Source organism: Anopheles gambiae, chromosome 2 (assembly GCF_943734735.2).
Source record: "Anopheles gambiae chromosome 2, idAnoGambNW_F1_1, whole genome shotgun sequence".
Taxonomy (NCBI): Eukaryota; Metazoa; Arthropoda; class Insecta; order Diptera; family Culicidae; genus Anopheles; species Anopheles gambiae.
The window spans coordinates 25,051,485-25,071,813 of record NC_064601.1 but is presented as its reverse complement, the minus strand read 5'-3'; the positions used below and the strand labels follow the sequence as shown (position 1 = coordinate 25,071,813).

The 20,329-nt window shown below is 47.6% G+C and overlaps 1 protein-coding gene and 1 non-coding gene across 11 annotated transcripts in view; both read left to right on the top strand.

Moving 5' to 3' along the window:
* Window positions 1–20,329, top strand: part of LOC1273288 (uncharacterized) — a 79,205-nt gene that overhangs the window by 34,639 nt on the left and 24,237 nt on the right. For 5 of the 10 annotated variants that reach the window (XM_061651425.1, XM_061651423.1, XM_061651422.1 and 2 more), the window contains exon 3: window positions 10,269–10,483. The exons of 1 other annotated variant lie outside the window; for it this stretch is intronic. The gene's annotated coding sequence lies outside the window, so the exon portion shown is untranslated. Of the gene's footprint in view, window positions 1–10,268; window positions 10,484–17,094; window positions 20,171–20,329 lie in introns of those variants that run through there. 4 more of the 10 variants (XM_061651426.1, XM_061651420.1, XM_061651424.1 and 1 more) reach the window with 4 other exon arrangements.
* Window positions 8,547–8,618, top strand: Trnat-cgu (transfer RNA threonine (anticodon CGU)). Its single transcript has one exon. It is a non-coding gene; the product is annotated as a tRNA-Thr (tRNA).

Sequence of the window (20,329 nt, the reverse complement as noted above, 5' to 3'; positions counted from 1 at the left end):
AGTAGTAGTAGTAGTAGTAGTAGTAATGTATTTCTGAGATAATTATCTGAGTTTTACAATGACGATTCGAAATTCGGTAAATAGTGGGTTCAATTTCATTTTTCCTCGCTAACTGAAACTGTTCTTGGCTTAGCTGACTGTAACATAATATTTATCCAACATGGGGTTTTAAACTTGAGTAGGAAAACTGTTTTCATCAAAAACCTACCTCACATTCAACAGAAAAAAAAAAAAAATTGTTACTTAACTTACTTAGAGTCTAATTCTTAACGTTATGGATTTCCTATACAGTTCAATTTTAAGTTCTTATACTTGATTTAACGTTTTCAATGCAATAGGAGTATTGGGATTTTGGGATTGTGGATTTTAGGTGGTATTGTAGGATTAGACAGGATTTCTAATTATTTCTAATTGTACCCGTCTAAGTTACTGTTTATGAATCTTGTATTGAATTTTTGAACTATTTTTGCCGTGAATTTTTCGATTGAGGGAACCTGGCAAATTGAATGAAGAGTTCTTGTTCTGAACCACGGTGGTACATTAAGTATTGTTTTCAGAAACTTATTTTGTGTTCTTTGTAGTTTCATTTTATGTGTTTTAGTACAACTGTTCCAAACAGGCGAAGCATATGTGATGATAGGTCTTATTATGGATGTATATAATAATATTTTATTGCCTATATTCAACTTAGATTTTCTATTAATTAAACTATACAAGCTACGAAATACTTTTTCACATTTAATTACAGTATTCAACACGGTCAGTACAAACAATCATTCTTTGTCTTGCCTAAAAATGGAACAGAGTATTCTGGTAAAGCCCTCAATTGACACTGATTAACTAACAATCCGTTCTACACGTTGCTATGAATCATGATATATCCTGAAAGTATGCAATCTACATTGCAATGCGCCAAAAATTATGCAATTTACAATAAAAGATTGTTTGCTGGAGAATTTTTTGTGGAAGTTAGAGCCAAAAACATAACTCCTTCATCATGCATGCTACATTGAAGGGTTAACATCGATTCCAGGTAAAACTGGAACGTCCAATTTGCAATGGAACCATTTATACCGTCTATAGAAAGAAAAAAAAAATCCCCCCCCCCAACCCCCAGTACACATATATGAAGCCAAATATTTCGACACATTTGCATCCACCATTGCTGCTGCAATGTTCCCCCTGCGGTCCGGTCCCCGCTAACCCAACCCGAAAGGACATACATACATAAAATATATTGCTGGCCAAAAAACCGAAAAAAGGGAGTGCCACCGTCGAGAATGAGTGCACCTCGGGAGTGAGAAAATCGTTCGTTCGCTATTATGCAGGAAAAAGTCAACGGCACTACGTCGTGAAACAGCTCCCATACACACAAATGAGAATGGGGAGGGGGAGAACAGTTGCAACTTGCAATAAAAGTTTGGTAAAAGCTGGCGCTCGTTTTTGTGTTGCAAAACAGCACACCTTTCCTTTACGCTCCCGCTCTAGTGCGATTGCCATTCAAATGCTATTAAAACAGAGGAAAATCCCTTCGCATTTCTACGGTCGTGGGTCGTTCCAATTGACGTGTTTTACGTTGCGGCCAGCGTTACACCAGCCGGAGCTACTGCGCTAGCAGATCCATTTCCAGCGAGTCAACTTTTATTCATTTATTATGAGCGTCTATTTGAACTCTTTTTTGTGATGCTTGGGCAATACGGTAACAGCGCACGGACTGGAATTTGATATTTTCTAGTAAGATTTTTTTTTTGCACGCTTTTGCCTGCTGTTTTACAATTTCATTCCACCTAACATGAACGGTGCATGAATGATTGAAAGAAAAACGTAACCCCATCATACAGGAGAGATTTATTTGCTGCCCCGAGAGCGGCAGCAAATAATGGACGCAGTTTTCAACTTCAAATTGATGTTTTTATTAGATTAGCTGATTTCGTGATTCCACATCGAGCAGGATGAAGTTATGATAATCCCGGTTTTGAATTTCTGATTGTGATACGGCACTCATTCAACCAGTAATGGACGAACAAACGCGCGGAAACGAGCTTTTGTTTCTGTTGCGCTCGCTCGCGCGTATTCTTCTATGATTCGCGCTTCTCTGCCCTTTTGTATTAGTATTTATTACGAACAAAAGCCTCGCCCTATCGTTACTCAGGTTTTGTGCATATGTATGTGTGTATTTGAGTGTGGGGCTACGTTGATGTAGCCACATGTAACGTCGGCGGGCGCTTCCGCGATCCCATTTTCACACTCTCGACCCATTGGTTCTTAATCAAAACGAATACTCACATCGTTACCGGAGGGTGCCCTTTTCCGCGTTGGGAATGGAGCTTCGAGCCACAATGCCTAAGGGGGGGAAGAGTAGGAGAATGCAGACCAAATAAAAAAAACTCCCCAAACACGGCGCAGCGGTCTAATCCCCACAGCAGCATAAAGCCCGCAAAACGGTCCCGGGTCGATCGGCGCAAATAGATACGGGGCCGTCATGCCACTGCCTAAATGTTCCCGATGGCCCATTTCCGGTTACGAGCGCGTTCCGGAAAACGCCAAAGACACACTTATCGCCATCCATTTTGGGGTGCCATTTCGTGGCACACACACACACACACACTCTTGCTCAACACTGTCCCTTTATCCGGCGAATCCATCCATCCATCTCGTCGCAATATCATCATCCTTTAGCCCTAATGCAAACACTCTCAACCGAAGGGGGGGCCAAAACTTCATCCTTAAACGCTTGCGACAGATGACGGGCCGCTTGCCTGAGCGCCGGAACGTGGCAGCGCCCGCAAACGTTCTCGAAAGCTTCCGAAACCCTCCGAAACCGTGGGCATACGTGAGCGGGCAGAATCGATAAAGGTGTAGATAAACTCCATTTCGTACCGCTCAGGGCCCACACGATGACGACGCAGAGCACGGAGTGGGGATGTGTTTGAATGTGTTGTTTTATGTGTCGCGTTTCAACGCCCGCCGCACCCAGCCCACGGACCCGAACGTGTGCGAGTGTTTTTGTGTGGCGCATCACAACGCCGGAACCGGCAGAACCGTAAGACGTGCTTACGGCTCTCACCCCTCCGGTGCTGGTGCAGAGATATCGAGGCATGGTGTCACTTTTGACAGGAATTTAATCTTCTTCAATAAAAACGACTACACACAGACGCAGCCTGTTACCAGGGGTTGCGCCGGATGTAGGTGAGTGCTGCTAAAGCTTCGGTTTTATTTTTTTTGTCTGCCAGAGAAGCTTTGAATTAGCTCCTCAACCTACCGGGTTTTGTTGTTGTTAGTAAAGGGTGTTTGGTTGATGCTGATACAGTGCGATACGGCCGTTTGTAGCACATGTGAAATCTGAATCGGATCAAATTACGCGAAGGTCGGCGAAGGTGCCGAGGACCACTCAACTAAACATGAAACGAAAACAGCCAGAAGAGCACGGGTCATGTGTTGTTTGAACCTTAGCTAGTCCGTAGAAGATCACACGAAAAGTTTATAAAGAGATTAGGAGCGTTGTTATAAGTAAAGATATTAAGCGACCGGTTTTTGAACATTTTGAAAAGACCAGCTGTATGCTATGAAAGCAATAGAAATACTCAAATTTATTTTTTTAATCTACCATACTAAAACTAAAAACAAAACTAACCTTCACTGACATTTCAAAACGCATAAAATTATGAATTTTATTAAAGTATTATTTTTTTAATCTTTTAGATAAAAATAATTATTCAAAAAATATTCAATACAATATATTCTTCAAAAATACATCGAAGCAAGCAAAACCAGAAAAGATGCAATAAATAATCATTTGTAGCCCACGAGATCCTCAGCCGAGGGAAAATCTTCCACCGTTTACACCTTTTTGTTTTTAAATGTACATTTTGTAACGCCTAAAACTATGCAACACATTAAATAAAATCATTGGCATAGTAACCACAAACTCTGTCGTGGTTTTGAAGCGCCTGAATATATGCAAAATGTTGCTTTTGTATCACTTTTTAGTAGCTTTGGTAGCTCATTAATGTAATAATTGTTGATAAATGAGAAAAAAGACACTCTATAACATTTAGCGGGAAATACGACTTAAAAGTAATGTAAAAAGGAACATCAATAGTCAAACATTTCATGCGTATCAATAAGGGCAACCAAATTTAATAAGCAAATATTTAAGACACTTGTTGCACAAAGTATTTAGATGCTATTCTATGTTAAATTTATTGTTCTGCCTTAATTCTCATTCTCATATAAGCCAATCGCTACTCAAACTAAAACAAAGGCAAAGCAGGTGGAAAAAAGTTGCCACTCACTGTGTGTTGCCTCTCGATTCCTCCCAATCAATCCACATCGTTGCACGCACACAAACATTTCCCATTATTGGCATACGAACAAGGCAAGGCCACATTCGAATCACATCCTACACATGATAACGCGATTCCCTTGAGGGTAGGAGAGAGAGTCGAAGAGAGCAAAGAGAGATCATGGTAAAGACATCGCGAAACTGAGCCACCACACGCTGCCAGATATCCATCGGTTGGATAAAGTCATAAAAATTGACATCCCGTAATCTGGTTTCGTTCCACCAGCATAGCAAAGTCAGCCAAAGCCCCGCCCGACCGATCCGTCCCCAGCGCTGTTTGAACGTTTGATTTGACAATTGAGTTAAATCGCGCCTGATTTGACCCTAATGCTTGATGCGCTCCGATCCATTATGCCGCGGCGCTGGTGGCACGTGCTGCGTGTGCGATGGGAGCAAGGAGCAGGAGGGGGTGCCGAATGTTGGCGAAAGATTCGTCGCTGGAACCGCACCACCCTTCACCACGACCTTCCCCTGCCCAGCTAATGAGACGCGATGGGTGGCTCGGATTCGGGAGTGTGTTTTGTGCAGTTTCGGTTTCACGTGACACTACCATTAACGGTGCCCGATGCGAACTTTGCGTTGGAAAAAGCTTTACCTCCCGGAATCAGATTGCTCGAGACCAGAGATTTGCTGGAGAAAGTACCGCGCCGGCAGCATAAAACTTTCCTCGCTCTCCCCCATGCTTCCCCATCCCTGCTCAATTGCATTGCCATTTTAATGTAGTTGCTGGTGCCGTTTTGTTACGATCCATGTTTGAGCGTTTCTCTATGTGTGTGTGTGTGAGTGTGTGTGAGTAGCCGCCGTGTATATCGCGTTTGCACGCAAAACGGAACGACCTTCCCATGCCCGCCAGGCACGGCGTTATGGTGCGCGCGCGATGCGCTTGTGAAAACAATGGCAACATGGAGGCGCCCAACCGCCCACAGCGCAGCTCCGGCGCTGGTGCAGTTTGCAGAAATTGAAAACAACCGATCGGGGCAACTGTTTTAAATAACAGTTTGACCGAAAGTTTGCACACATTTCCCCGTTGCTGCGTCCCGGGGGGAGATTAGCTTCGTGGCCCCAGATGGCGATCCCAGAAAGCGGCAATTGCTCGGGGCTGCCTCCCGATTCCGCAGCCGCCCATGATTACCCCTGGAGCCGGAGGTGTAGCATTGTGGCAGGTTCAGGATCATCATGTGTGTGTGTGTGTGGGTGTGTTCGTGCACAAGAACACTGTCCGCCTTCTGATTTGCCGTCCCTTCGCTCCGTTTGCCAAACGTTTGCCCGTTATTGGTTGGTGGTACAACTTTCAGATCAACTTTTCGCCATTCTGCTTTCGGGCTCGGGCTGTTTCTCTCCACCACCTCCTTGGACCACCCATATCTGCCCCGCTGGTTCATTGGATTTAGCGATGAGAAATACAGCTTTTTTGCTTCCCTTCCTTTCTCCTGCACGCGCTCCATATGTGCTCGTGTGGAAATGAGCTTAGCTAGTTCGCACAACACACGTGCCTCACTCCGCGTTGGATGGTGGCGGTCGGAGTGGCGATCGCGCGGTGCATAAACCCTCCCTCTAGGGATGCCAGATGCCGAACGCTTCCCAGCAGCAGTATCGCATGACATAATCGGTGCTGTTGTATAATGCCATAAACTTTCGTGACTTTTCGTGTTGCCCTTGGTGGGCGGCCCGAGGAAGCAAAAGTCCCGCCCGGGCCGGGAACCAACCCGCCTCGGGGTTCGTTTTGGTCATTTGCAGTGCTGTCGGGAGCTGTCGAAACCGCTTCCCACCTTTTTTTTACCGGTTGTTGTTTTGCTTTGCGTTTCGTTTCGTTGTCACACGGGCTAACGAGTGTATTAATTAGTTTTTGGCCACCCGGGCTTATCTGGTGGCACCGTACCGACGGTGCTGCTTCCATGCTTCCATTTTCTTTCGCCCATTTCCTTTCTCGTTGACCGGTGCGGGTGGTGTCGTATGCGTTCATTAGGCGATTTTATGCGAAAACTAACTAACGTACAGCAATTGGAAGCTTTTGAACGTGTTTGTGCTATTATTTAAAGTTTCTAATTAAGGGGTAGCAACTCTTTTTTTTCGGAAATAAAATAATACTTTTTATCAACTATTAACAAGCAGAAAGTATTTGCAAGAGGTATCCATCTATCCTGAAATCTTTCGCCAAAAAAAATCTCACACAACTTTTGGCTTCCCTGTGTGTCTGCGCTTTTCGATACATGTACAACTTTGGCACTGACCAACAACAAAAAAACCCTCCACTGGCACCACATTGACCGAATCGTCCTGCACAAAACTTTTTGTTTGCCTTCCCATCTAATCGCTCAACTGGTACCGTCTGCCCTGCCGTTCAATGACGGAACTTTGCGTTCCACAGTTCTCCTGCGGGAAGTAGTAAAACGGAACGTTCCAGGAACGTTCAAGCAACACACACACACACACAAAAACACCATTTAATACAGCAGCCATCCAAATCATGTCCCTATCCCAGGAAGCCATGGACACCACCGTGGTTGAGAGCACTCGTGGTGATGCTCGTGCTTTACCGTAGTTTTTGTTTTTGCTCATTGCTTTGCGCCTTCAGAATCGTTACGCAAAACTCAAAAAAACAAAACCCAAATAGGGAGGCTATCGAGTGATCGAGGGGAAAAAAGTCAGACAAAATTAATAAAATGCGTACTTCGGTGAGTCCACCAGCAAGAGAGAGTGAGAGAGAGAGAGAGAGAGAGAGAGAGAGAGAGAGAGAGAGAGTGTGGGTGTGTGTATTGTCGTGGTTTCCCCGTCAGCGGATAGTACCTCAGTGGGCCGCTCTTGGTAGCATATGTTGGGGCAGTTTTAGGTTGCAAAAGTTTCACGTTCGCAACCCACGCAATAGCCCCGTTGCCTGGGGATGATGACTTTTGCCTTCTAACATTGAAACTTTGCGACAGCGTTTCATTACACGCGCTGCCAGTTTTTTTTTTTTTGGTAAAATGCGTGTTCACACTGTTTTTATGGTTCTTTATATATGTCCATGTGCGTGTGTGTGTGTGTGTGAGTTGAGGCAGACACGTGAGACTAAATTGGGCAACCAATATATCTCTGCGCGGGAAAATTAACCCACATCGTTGGGCATCCGGTGAAGGCCGTTGTTTGCCAACGGTTTAGACCGTTTAGATTAAAGCTTTTAAGTGTCAAGTTTGCGTGCATAACTGACACCTGATCTGCACACCGCCTGCATACTAACACACCACTGATGCTCTTCTCAGCTCTGACATCTGACCTGTCTGCCAGATAACTGACAGCAGAATCAAAATGTCATCCTAATCCCTCCAACGCACCCCAACCCCGCCGCTACTGACGGTGCTTCGACTAATAAGGCACACCACCGATGGGTGCAACGGATTGGATGTGATTGGGTACACACACACACATTTGCATCCATCTGGCTGTCACCCGGCAATGGCTACGACTACCACTGCACAACCACGCTATAGTAATCAAGTGCAACCACAAACCTAATTGTCTGCAGTGAGCGAACGTGAATGCCTCCGGTAGTAGGTAGCTGCTTCCCCCGTGCACTGGCGTGAAGTGTGTGTGTGTCCCGGGGCCCGTGTGTCCGTCGATTGATGACACTTCATCATTTGGAGTCGTATCAGCATCAACGACACCGCCCAACCGCCGGTTTAAATGGAAAACCATTGTGGTGTACTACACTTGTCCCCAATTCGGGGTTGGGAAAGGCCCGTGCAGACGCATCGAGAAAGGCCCGCGCGAGAAGCCACGGGCCCGGGTGAGGGGTCAAGAGCCCCGTTGGCTTGTCAATCGACATCATCATTATTAATGGGTGTGTGTGGTGGTGTAGCAGTGCGGGCCCCTGACTGAGTGAGTGGTTTTAATGGTCGAATGACCAAAGTTTGTATGTATGTGTGTGTGTGTGTCTGTGTATTGGCAGGTGATTAAGCGCGAAAGCTTTACACACGTACGCACGGGCTTGAAATACCGATCATCGATCACGGGTTGGGTTTTATTCGGTGCGCAAGCAGTGCTATGTTCTAATCATCCATCTCGTACCAGTGTCTTTATCTGTGGTGTAAGTGTGTCGAGCTTAGATTAATGACGTACGCGTAAAGCACAGCGCCTCAGCAGTGCGTGTGTAGAGTTCGAGCAGATACGTGGAAGCAAACGTTTGACGTTTATCAAGCGCTTTAGCACACGCACTTGCAAGCGCGCCTCTTTAGCTCAGTGGTAGAGCGCTGGTCTCGTAAACCAGCGGTCGTGAGTTCAATCCTCACAGGAGGCATTGGAAATAAATCACAAAATGTTGTTTTTATTAAGAGTGTAATTAATAACACACCTTTTATTACACCAACATAGGGAATTTTCTCAATCTAAACTGAATCACACCAATATTATGATACAATCGATTTTACACTCCAACAACTCCTAAACCTCTGTCACATATTACAAACTAACAAACTTTAATGGGTGCGCAGGGCATTATTATATGTGTAATAAGCCTTTGTCACGCATCAGATGGACGTGTGGTTTAATTAATTTGCCATCCAGCCAACCGTTTGCGCCCATTCCCCCCGCTACATGTACGCTTCGATACGCACACAAATCATTCTAAATGCGATTAAAAATGTGTTACAATCGCTTCTCTGACAGGCGGGTGTGGTGTGGTGGTCGTTAGGTTGACCGAACAAAAACACACACACAAGCAAAAAGGTGCTGGTGCTGCTGCCAGCCCCCCAACACAAGCATTCTTTCTCTTTCTCGCTATCGCTATCTGCAACACCATTGAAAAGCCAAACACCGCGCGCACAACGGACTCTGCTCTCCTCTATTTTTTCCCTCCTAACCTTCTCTCTCGCTGTGCGTTATATACCAATCGTTAATAATAATAATTGTGTTAATTGAAACCTATTCCAAAGCTTCTGTTTACGCTAGAGATTAATTGCATCGCGTGCGCTCGCACACACTGGCTGTTTGCACAACCGCACACAATCTAATTATTGTGCAACCCCCTGGTGCGGATGGTGGGGGAGGAGGCTTTTTTGTTCCCCAGCTCCTCCCTTATACCCCATCTCCCGTTCCCTAATAATCACAATCATAAGCAAAACCCTAGCCTGACACGCATTAAATCCTTGCCGCGGTGTCAGAGGTGCCAATTTTGAGTTTGCCAAATGGATTGATTTGCATCATCGCTTTTGTGCAGATGGGTGGCAGTTTTGGCGGTGGGTGGCCCTGTGGGTAGGAGGTTATGAACACCATGTAGCAAAACAAAGCTCATTACTGTCTTTTGCATATAAATGAGCGCGGCAAGCATTATGGATGTGTGTGTGTGGGGCGTACACACATTATTTGGCAAAGGCCATCCGATCGCACTTTCGACAGGGTCGTTCGTCGTCCGGCAATTAGAGCCCATGCCTCACTCAGCATTCCCTGCTCGATTCCACCCCCAATCAGCTCATGCTTTGTTTCCGTGCCTTTTGATTGGGCTTGCAAACGGGATTAGTCCAACCACCGACGCCCAATGATGCATCCTTGCTTCATCGAATTGTTAGAATTTGTAGCATGTGTGTGTGTGTGTATGCTTAAGTATGTCTGTGTGTTTATGTGTGCTAAAAATTAATCGCCGGATAAGTGAGCGCTCTCTTCAGTGGCTTTACGCAGTAGGCCCGCATTCCATTCCAGCGACAGTTTTCCCATGACCCTTGAACATTATTACCTCACCAGAGCAGGAATCCTACCCTTTTCCCCCCTCTAATTCTGCTGTCACACTTCCGGTCCAGTGCCTGCCTGGTGTGGCGTTGGCAAGAAGCGGAACCCTGGTAGTCCGAGTCCCGAGCGAAAGTGGGTCAAGCTTTCCGGCAAGGGCCGGGATAATCAACCAATGGATTGCTGCAGTCGATTCTAAAACGGGGCATTATTTTTCGTTTCATTGCAGATACGGTCAGGGCGAGAACACGTCAACGGGTGTGGTGGTGTAGGCTACCGTCGTGTGCGGTCACCGTACGGGCATCTCGCTCCAGGGGCCAGTCGGGCGAGAGATTCATAAATAAATCCACCACTACCACCACCACCACCAACCACCAACGGCCATCCCCCTTTTGATCGCACTCCCCGTTAGAGGCCAATAATGCTGCTGCTGTTGATCCCAAGGTAACGATGATGCATCGTGCGTGCAACGACCAAAAACCTGTCCCGGCCAGTGGCAGCATCGCTGCGCTGGATGCATAATCCCCCGGGTTCAGCAAATCCGGGGAATTATCGTCTCGATTGTGTGTGGTACTTTGTTATTTGCGGGGGGCGAATGAAGTTAAGGATGCACATTATTTATGCAAAACCAGAAAGCCCACTCTAGGCTTGTGGGTGCGTGCGTGTATGTGTGGTCTGCCGACTGTCAGGAGCAGATCGTTGCGTCCGTTGCCTATCGAAGGCTGTATGGCATTTCGATTGGTTTCAGCTCGATTAAGGCGAAGACAGAGACGAACGCTGTTAGGGTTAAGGCATTGGTTTGAAGAGCTTCGAGATATACCAGACATAGCTGACAAAAGAAGTAATCTCAGTTGTGCTATGATGCTATACATGGATTACTAAAGCCAGTGCGGTAAAGTGTACGGGATTGTTTTGGGCCTACAAAACAGCAGAAGCTAGCATGCGATAAGACGTTCATTTCAACAATAATATGTTCCGAGAAATTATAATCCAGCAACAAACAATGCCTTCCAAAACGCATCACTCCATGGCCGTGTGTAACTCTCGACGTAATGGGAGCAAAAACACCTCAAACTCGTTCCGAGAATCTGAGGGAACACAAGCCTTCAGTTGAAAGCGCTCCATTCTGGCAGGGCAGCTTACCCAACACACACACACCATGATAAAGCAAATATTTACATCCAAAACCCCCAAACATTCACTTCCGGGAGGCTTTCCCGGTACGGTGCGGGGCCGCTTTACCAATTTTTGAAAAGGATAGTCAAGACTTCGGGAACCAATTCAGAACGTTCGTTGCTAAACATTCAATATGTTCCCTTCTCAAAAATCAACCAGAGACGCGTTCGACACGATCGATGAATGTAATGCTGGGCTTTAATTTTGCCACCCTCACCACCCGAGAAGGTGCAAAAATTGCACATTGGAATTAAATTTTAATCACACACCCTTTTGGGCAACGATTTATCGGCAACGGGTTTTCCATTAGCTTCAGGGCCACCTCGGGCCAACCTGCACACCGCACTGCACCGACCGGTCGGACGGTCGGTATACTTAAGGATTGGGAATAGAAAAATTATCGAAATCAATTATAGTAAATCACAGTCATTTTCTGCTCCATTATGTTCTCTCGCCAGCCGCGCAATGCCATGCAAGTCGCGTGTGCTGTGCAAAGAAGTCGTGCGGTGAGCTACGGAAACCAAGGGTAAGGCCAGAACACACAGTCCTACCAGTTCGAAGCTAACCTCTGGAGCCGCAGCGTAGAGGTGTTGAAAGTACGGTGAAAAGTGAAATAAAATTCCCACCAGTAAAGTGAACCAGCAGACGGGTTCGACCAAACTCACTGCGCCACGGGAGAGCAAATGCAATGGGGTTGAAAAAGAAAATGCCCCATGTTCGAGTGCCGTGTTGGAAAGATGGATATTTCCTTCCATTTCGACACGGCATGAGACATGGCCTATCGAATTATTACTCTTTTTTTGCTCTTCTTTTCCCAAGCATCAGGCTCCATGTATCACGGGGTACGATGAAAAGCGGAATTGGATTTGGGGTCCTGCTTCTGCTTCGCTTCGATTTCCAATCCTTCGTATGTCGTACGCCTTTTCCGAGGTTTGCCACACGAGGCGCACACGATCCTTCATCTCACGCTTCTCCCGTACACAGCGCTGCTCGCTAAGGCTTTTATCTTATTTTCATTCATTTACTTCGCCCTAATAGGATTAGCGAATTGTTACTGCTCGCATGTTTGCCTCGCTGCCATGGGATGGTACCGTGTTCCTCCTGCGGGAAAGCGCCTGTAGCGTTCGATGCCAATTGCTTAATGACGGATTTGCCGTATCTGTGTGCCTGTTTCTTGCTGGCTCTGTTATCATCTCGTTAGAGCGTTGGCATAGGAGCGCAGAAGAAGTAAAAAACATATCGTGAAATACGATCCGTTAGCACGTTCTCGAACCTGTCAGACATGGTCGGAATTAAAGAAGGAAAAGAGTTGACAGAGTCTTCGTTGTTGGGTCCTAGCAAATGGGGGGGGGGGGAATAATAATCGCAATCATTACTGATGGTGTTCGAACGAGCAGAAAGGAAGAGATTAAATATCTCAATTGGTCTCAGTAGAGAGACTGTTTTCAGCAAGGGAAATCATTTCAATCGCATGGAAGCAAATGATCATTAAGAGTCTTTGAATTGCATACATTGAGGCGCATTGCAGCAGAAACATCCTGCTGGATCCTTTTCTTTTGCACAACGCCTAAATGTAGGCAAATGTTATCTCTTAGTATGAATTTTCAAATTGTAGGTAATGCTCATCCGTTTTCTTAACTTCTAATCCTCTTAATGATGAAATCTACAGACTTACTGTACCACCTGCAATTGCCGGAAAGAAACCATCATGCTTTTGAAGTGCACTCACAAATCATCGTAATGATTTTTAATCATCGTATCAACCAACGCACATTCCCTCACACCCAGCAAAACCCTAGAGAGTATAGGTGAGCGTTGGAAAATGCATCCCCCCGAAGCGTACAGCTCACCTAACCACTAATCAACCGAGTTGGCTACATGTTGGCCACGGCAAACGACAGGCACGACGAGGACGGCAAACTAACGAGCATGGCTCCTGCAACACTGTAATCATGTTATGCTTCCGTTACGCACGATGCATACCGATCACAATCAAGATGCAGCATGCAATCGGGTACAATGTTGCTACATTGCAAATACTGATAAAATGTTGAAAGATACGCATCCCCGAGATAGCACAGAAACACGGAAACGCAACCGTATCGTTTTTCAACGGTAAGATAAAAAGGCACTCATACACAGCACCCCGCTGCCGATGCTTCTCGTTAGAAGCCGAGATTACATTTCGAACATATCCAATCTCACCGTTACCGGTACCAGGTTGGCAGGCAGGGGACGGGGGCGATGCTAGGACGACATTTGCACAAGCTTGCAACGGCAAAGCCTTGCTGCCCTGCTCAATAATGTAGCGATCGAAACGAGGGAGAGCAAAAGGTCCATCCGATCCGGACCGTACAAAAGATGTCGCCAAGGCAAAGTCCTCTCAACTCGCCACAATATGCGGGGGTAGAGGTGGAGGGGTTTTTAGAGGTGGGTGGTACAGATATTGCTTTGCTGTATGCTGCAGCGTGTGTCTTAATAATCGAGTTATAATTCCATTGCAGCCTTTCCAATGCCTTTATCACTGATGGCAGCAACAAAAAAGAACCCACGAGAACCGCCGGTATGGGTTGATGGGGAAGAGTTGAGCTTCGAGATAACCTGGAAATTCAATCTGTCGCCCTGGTTTCGTTCCACCGCTGGTGGAAAAATCCTTCCAATTGTCCTAGAGCATCATCACCCGTCAGCAAAACGTTGATAGAATGGCGACCAAAGGGAAAAGCATTTCTTGACGCTATTTTCTCCTTAAAAGGAAGACATTTACTCCGAGCACTCAAACACCTCCCCTCTGTAAGCTGGAGTGTCGTATACTGCGCTGCTTTTGCTATCCGAACCACCTCACCAAGTCGCTGGTTTTTGGCTGAGCTTGAGCTTTTCTTTTCATCGTGTGCTTCAAAGCCAAGATATGCTAAGGCGCAACAATTTGCTTCCAACATTCACTTCTTTTCTCTCGTTCTCTCTCTCTCTCTCTCTCTCTCTCTCTCTCTCTCTCTCTGCACTGCAGAGTGTCGCCTTTTGTTACCCATTATCACTCACGAGCCGGGCTTCGACACTACACTAGGCTAGAATATCAAAGGCGGCCATTGCGAGCTCTGTGTGTGTGTTTGTGCACAGCCCAACAGTGGGCAGAAAAACTTGCCCAAGCGCACCACACTACTATCCAAATCAACTAACCTATCCATTTCGCAGCCGTTAACTTTTATTTTCCACCACCTCCTCGCTCCCTTGTAGCATACAATCACGCCAGCGTTGCAAAAGCCGCACGGAAACAAAGGGCAAAATCTTTTGCCATGAAATTTACATAACCGTATTCATCCCGTTTGCCCGATTGTTCCTTTTAAAACAATAGAGCCGGTGGGGTGGTGAGCTTCGGGATGGGAAAATGCTGATGGCAACACACACACGCACACTGAATACAACGGCAATCTAGCATACGTGTGGCACTCTCTCTACTTCTTTCTTTCCCAACATTCTCTCTCTGCTTCTCTCTCTCTCTCTCTCCCTCTCTCTCTCTCATCATAGTGCAGTGGTAGTACCAGCTTTTAATAGTGTTGCCCTAACGGTGGATAAAGCCCACCCTAGCTGAAAGCTAAACCTTTGTGCTACTGTTATGCTGAAAAGGATGAAGAAAAAAGCCGTTACAATAGCGAAATGCTCTTCGGCGAAATGGAAAGAAAGCGAACAAACGGGCCTGCCTTGGTGTTTGTGCCCGTTCCCGTTTCGTGTCCGCTTTTGTCGTCCGCCTCGAAAACGGCTTCGTTATGACAGTTGGTAGCAGTGTGCATTGCCTAGATGCAGGCGCTTGGCGTTGCTGGCGCTCCATTGTCACTGCTACAGTTTCTTCCCCCTGTTTAATGCCGACCCTCCGTCGTATTTGGTTTCGAATCCCGTCGACTGTTGCATCCGCTGTTGCAGCTCGGCATGCAGCACACACCGTTCGTCGGTGGATCGAATCCGATCCTTGATTGCCCAAATGAATGCACTGCATGTAGGGAGCGCCTAGTGTTACGCTCCCGTAGCTCCTGAATACCGTTGTTTGACGCTGAATGATGGCGTCCCGCCTTCTACCCAGCGCCCAATCCGGTCGAAACAAAAGCAACCAAAATCGTCACAATCATCCATTCTTGCGCCGCACCGACAACGACCCTCCTTTTACTCCTCGTCAAAAAGGATGAAGGGAGGAGGGTGGGGGCTAATGTCACGACATTCACCATTATGATTGAAAGTATCTTTCGCGAAAAATGCGGTCCGCCGGTGTTGACCTACTTTTGGAGCCGCGGAGACTGCTTTTCAGTGGGAATTTTCATCGCCGTAAAAAAAGGGGAAATGCACACAGATAAGTCATGCGGGGGTTTTTTTTTGAACGGGGGAAGGGGTGGTGTGGTTTTCCCATCATCAAAATGTTCTTTCGCTCATATGATCAGAAACATGGCATCCTTAATTAGAAAAAAAAGATGTGTTCACCTCTTATTGTGCCAGCCTGCTGCGTGCGTGGTTACATTTTCTTCGACAACACACTCTTGGGAGCCGTAAATAAATCCTTTCCCACCGGCACATCTCACCCGCCCAACCACACATGCACCCTTTTAGGAAAGCTCATGCAAAGCTCTAACCAGCTAACACCACTCCAACTCCTTTCCACAGGGGTTGTTTGTTACCACGGGCGGAAATACAACAACGGAAGCCGATTTCCTGCTTTACATCTCGCGTACGCCAAAAAAGGGGTTGAGGGGGGGGGTGCCCCCACCCACGGCTGAATGTGTAATGAATATTTATACGATCCTTCGCCGAAATAGCCCGCGGCGTCCAGGACCGCGACGTCCTCCTTTCGGCACGCGCCCACTCACACACACACACACAGAAACAGAGAAAGGCTCACCCGCGCTATGGCCCTCGCGGGGATGATTAAGCTGTTTTAAACTGCTTCTTCCATCGGGCGCTCCGGGGCGCTGGTGCCGTTGCGGCCTAACGTCATGTCGCGCGTGCCGTGACAACAGTGGGCTTTGGTCCTTTGGTTTGAAACGGGAAACGCAGTCAATTAAGTCGCTAGCCCCGGCCAGTACTCGGGCGTCATTCTGGCATTCCGGCGGGCTCGCAATAAAACTCGCTTGCCGGGCCGCACTGCCTGTACACTATCATCATCAGTATCATTGCCATCGCAGGGAGAGAGAGAGCGATACAGGCGTGGGAGTCGTTATGACCCCAAACGGTAATGTGGTTGTCAGCGGTACACGACTACCGTCGAAATAGGGCAGCACACCGATTCAACATGCAGATTACTTCGCACTTAATTGTTTTTGCACTGCACTGCACGCTTCGGCCAAGGGTCGAATGGGACCCTGGACGACGATTTGAAGCTCCGGGCTTAACGGGTTGTACCTTCCGCCCTCAAAACATTTATCCTTACGCGCCCGTACTCCACGTCCACGTTGACAAAGCAAAACGGGATGGATGTCCCGACGGGTCCCGCTCCTGGTACGGCCTTGGCCCCCAACCCACCGTTCCGAGCGAGAAGTCGTGAAACGAGCCGTGTGAACCCGTGTCGCAAGCGCGCCAAGTAATCCGCACCATTGTTTGCACCCCCCGCATCCCTGATCATCCCCCAACCGCACACTCCCGGGGTACAGCGATCCGTCAGCGAACCGTCAGCGCTGGTACAGCATAAACGCCGTCTCGCGTTATCACAGCCTGCACATCTATATGATTAATTTTTATGTTCTGGCAGATGTCGCGCTCAATTTCGCGCAAACAATAGCGCGATTGTACCGAGATCTGCTACCACCGCCGCCGCCGCCGTCTTGCCACCACGCACCATGGTAACGTCGGTCTTGTCGGCCCCGGAAATCAAACTCCAGCTCGGGTGGGTGAATGTTGTTTTTTTCTTCTTTTTTGCAAAGCGTTCGGAATCCGAGTTGGCTGCGACGACGCTGCACAATAAATAATCGTACTAGTGCTTGTTTACTTTGTCCCCTTTCTTTTTCTACACTCTCCCCGTCACTCCCACTCAACAGGGGGGGGGGGGGGGGCTCAATAAAGTGTACCAGCTTCCACCGTTCACTGATTGACTGCCCGTAAAGCCCGGCAATCCCGCCCGATCCCGCCGGTCGTTTGCGGCTTGTACCAGCACGACCTCACGTTTATAGGAAACCGCATAATTTATTGAGCAATAACTTGGCCACAGTAGCGACCGGGGCCCGAGTCCGGGCAAACCGCAACCCGTTCCGTTGTTTACTTCTTTTTTTGCTTTTTTGTTGGTTAGAATGACCATCAATTTTAAATTATCTCATATGCTCCTGCTGGCTTTGCTGGCTTTGTTTCTACCAACTGGCGGTTTGATTTCCATGGCAACAAATCGGCCACAACTCGATGTTTTATACATTTTTAAAAAGCACACATAAAGCCCCAGTAAAGGTGCCAGGAACTGTTGGGGTAAAGCACGCCAAACCCCACTGGCGCAACTAATGTGGCAATGTCGATCGTGATCGTTTTGCGCGGTGATGATTGTCATCGAATTAAAGAGCTATTTAGTTGTTTGCTTCTTTCTGCCTATTTCCCCCCCTGTTTCTGCGCTTTGATGAATGTTTGCCGGTAACACCGGTTGCATTGGGAAAGCCTTTTCCACGTACTGTGTGTTGCGCCTGCAACACATTTTCCCCCCATTCTATTCTCCTCCTCATTAACCGACAAACAGGTTCAGCGCGGATCGGTTCGCAAGTAACTTCGCCTTCGTCCGTGGCAAACGCAATTGCAAAACACAGTGCACGTTGCACAGCGCACCCTCGAGCTGCACATTATAATTGAATGATTTCACCACACACACACACACACACACACATAGGACATAGTCCCTTTCCCGACACACTCGCCTCGTGTTGCCTGTACCGGTAGTGGCAGCGGGCAACAGGTGCTAATCCCGCCGCTTCACGACACGGCAAGATACATCAGCCGCACGCAGAGCGACACAGCGACACGCACGGGCACCAACCTTCCACCCAAACCCTGTACCAGCCGTCCGCCGCAAACACATACGGGTTAAGCCCGTTCACTGGTTCACAAACTCCACAAACAAGCAGCATAATTATTCAATAAAGCATAATTCCCACCACCCGGCTCGAGGTTCGCTGTCAGTGTGCGATTTCAGAAGCGATCACACACAGACACACACTTTCGGGCCAGACACACTTCCGCTCCAACCGGGTGTCAGATCAGTCTGTTGGCGCAACAAACTCGGCCGGCCCTTGCGTACGTGTTGTCCGACTTTTCCGGTCCAACATGTGTGTGTGTGTGTGTGTGTGTGTCTGTACACCGGGTTGCTTGTCGAGATGGAGAACGAAGCCGAAGAAATGCTCCATCCATCGGGCAGTACCGCCCATGACCCACCACAACATGGTCCGGACGGTACAACAACCACCTCATCGCAACATCCCGCCCGATCACCAACAAGCTTTAACGACCTGAAATGAAACCTAATAGAATGCTCGGACAGGCGCGAGAAGACGACGAGATACGACGACGCTTATCGCGCAATGCCGCTTATCAACTGCGTATGTGTGTTTGGACGGTGCTGCTGCTGCTGCAGGGTTGCTTCGGTAGTTTTCCGCTTTTAAAAACTCCATCCATACCGGCACTTTCCGAGCCACTTTAATTAAGCGAACTTCGTTTTAGTTTTTGTTTCGTCGGGCAGTTCGCAATTCGCCACCTAATTGTGTCCGTTTCTTTTGCCCGCTGTATGATTAAATTTACACTCAGGCGTACTGCAACAACCGGCTAGTCCACAGGACTCAACACAGCTCGCTTCTCTGCTCCATCTCTGCCCGTCCTGCTCCCTCTCGCTCGCTCGCACACAATCAAATATTGGAGCAAACTTTTTGGACCGTCTCCCAGCAGCTTGGCCGCTTCACAGTTGCAACTTGCGGTGATGAATGTTTGATAGAGCAGTCCGGTGTGTTCGTGTACGTGCCGCGGGAAGAAAACCCATTCGTTCCGCCCATCCCAACACGAGGCGCGAGCGCAAGCGATAAGCGATGCCACCGACCAGCCCGGGCACGGCCAAGAGCTTACCCAAACAAACCATTACATTACATTATTAAATCGCTGCCCACCGTCGGTCGCGGACGTACCCGCGGGTCCCGAGCTTGCCAGACGAAGCGAACGGATTGCCTGGCTGACATCCCAAGTTGCCCGTTGTGATTCTGGCCACGCGCGCGCCCGTCCGCCAGCGATAGTTCTGTGATGGCGGTGCAGATAGAGAGCAGTGCAGAGGGCTGGGGACAGTGAGTAGCAGCATCGTCTCTTAGCTAACCGTAACGAAGAGAGCGGTACGGGATCGGATTGGCAAAAACGGTGCAAATCAACGCTCCAAATTCAGCGCTCCGTATCCGTGCCATGTCACAGGAGAAAGCTAAGAAGTTCGGACCGTTAAGAGAGTGAAAGTGGTGTTCTTAAATCATTCATTACGCGCAAACAAAGCCACGTAGAGTCAACGACACTGTGGGACGCGAACGAGTGCTACCGTGGAGCATTCAGACATCGAAATCATCTGAGCTGTGCTGCATCAAAAACGTTATAGTGTTTGTACCGTTGCCCCATCCAGTTGGGGTGGGAAGAGAAGGTATCTTATCGAATTGATAAGCGGAACGTATAAGGCACCAAACCCTATCGGGTGATAAGTGAGACGCAAAATCCCGTTCGTGGTTTGTGATAAGAATCGAAACCCCCGTAAGCTCTGATCGGTTGTTTGGGCGATCGATTTGTCTTAGCCATTTCCGGCTTGCGTTGGTAAATTGCAATTTGTTTATCTAGTGTGCTGTGACGTGGAGTTTTGACAGGTTGACGCAAGTGTATTCTGAAACGTTTCTGGAAGATTGCAAGGAAGTGTTTTTGTTGGGTGTTGGTGGTTTTGTGACAAAAATGGCTGTTATTTATCAAGAATTGCATTGCAAGTGAAAAACAAACGTAAGTTTCTGTTACCGTGAGGCCACATCAGGTGAAATATACAGCGAAATGAACTATTTGACAGGCGAAATATCTGACGGATAAAGAATCACAGCAACCAGCTAATGTGCAATGTAAACAAATAACGTGCACAAAATCGTAACTAAACCAATTGAATAA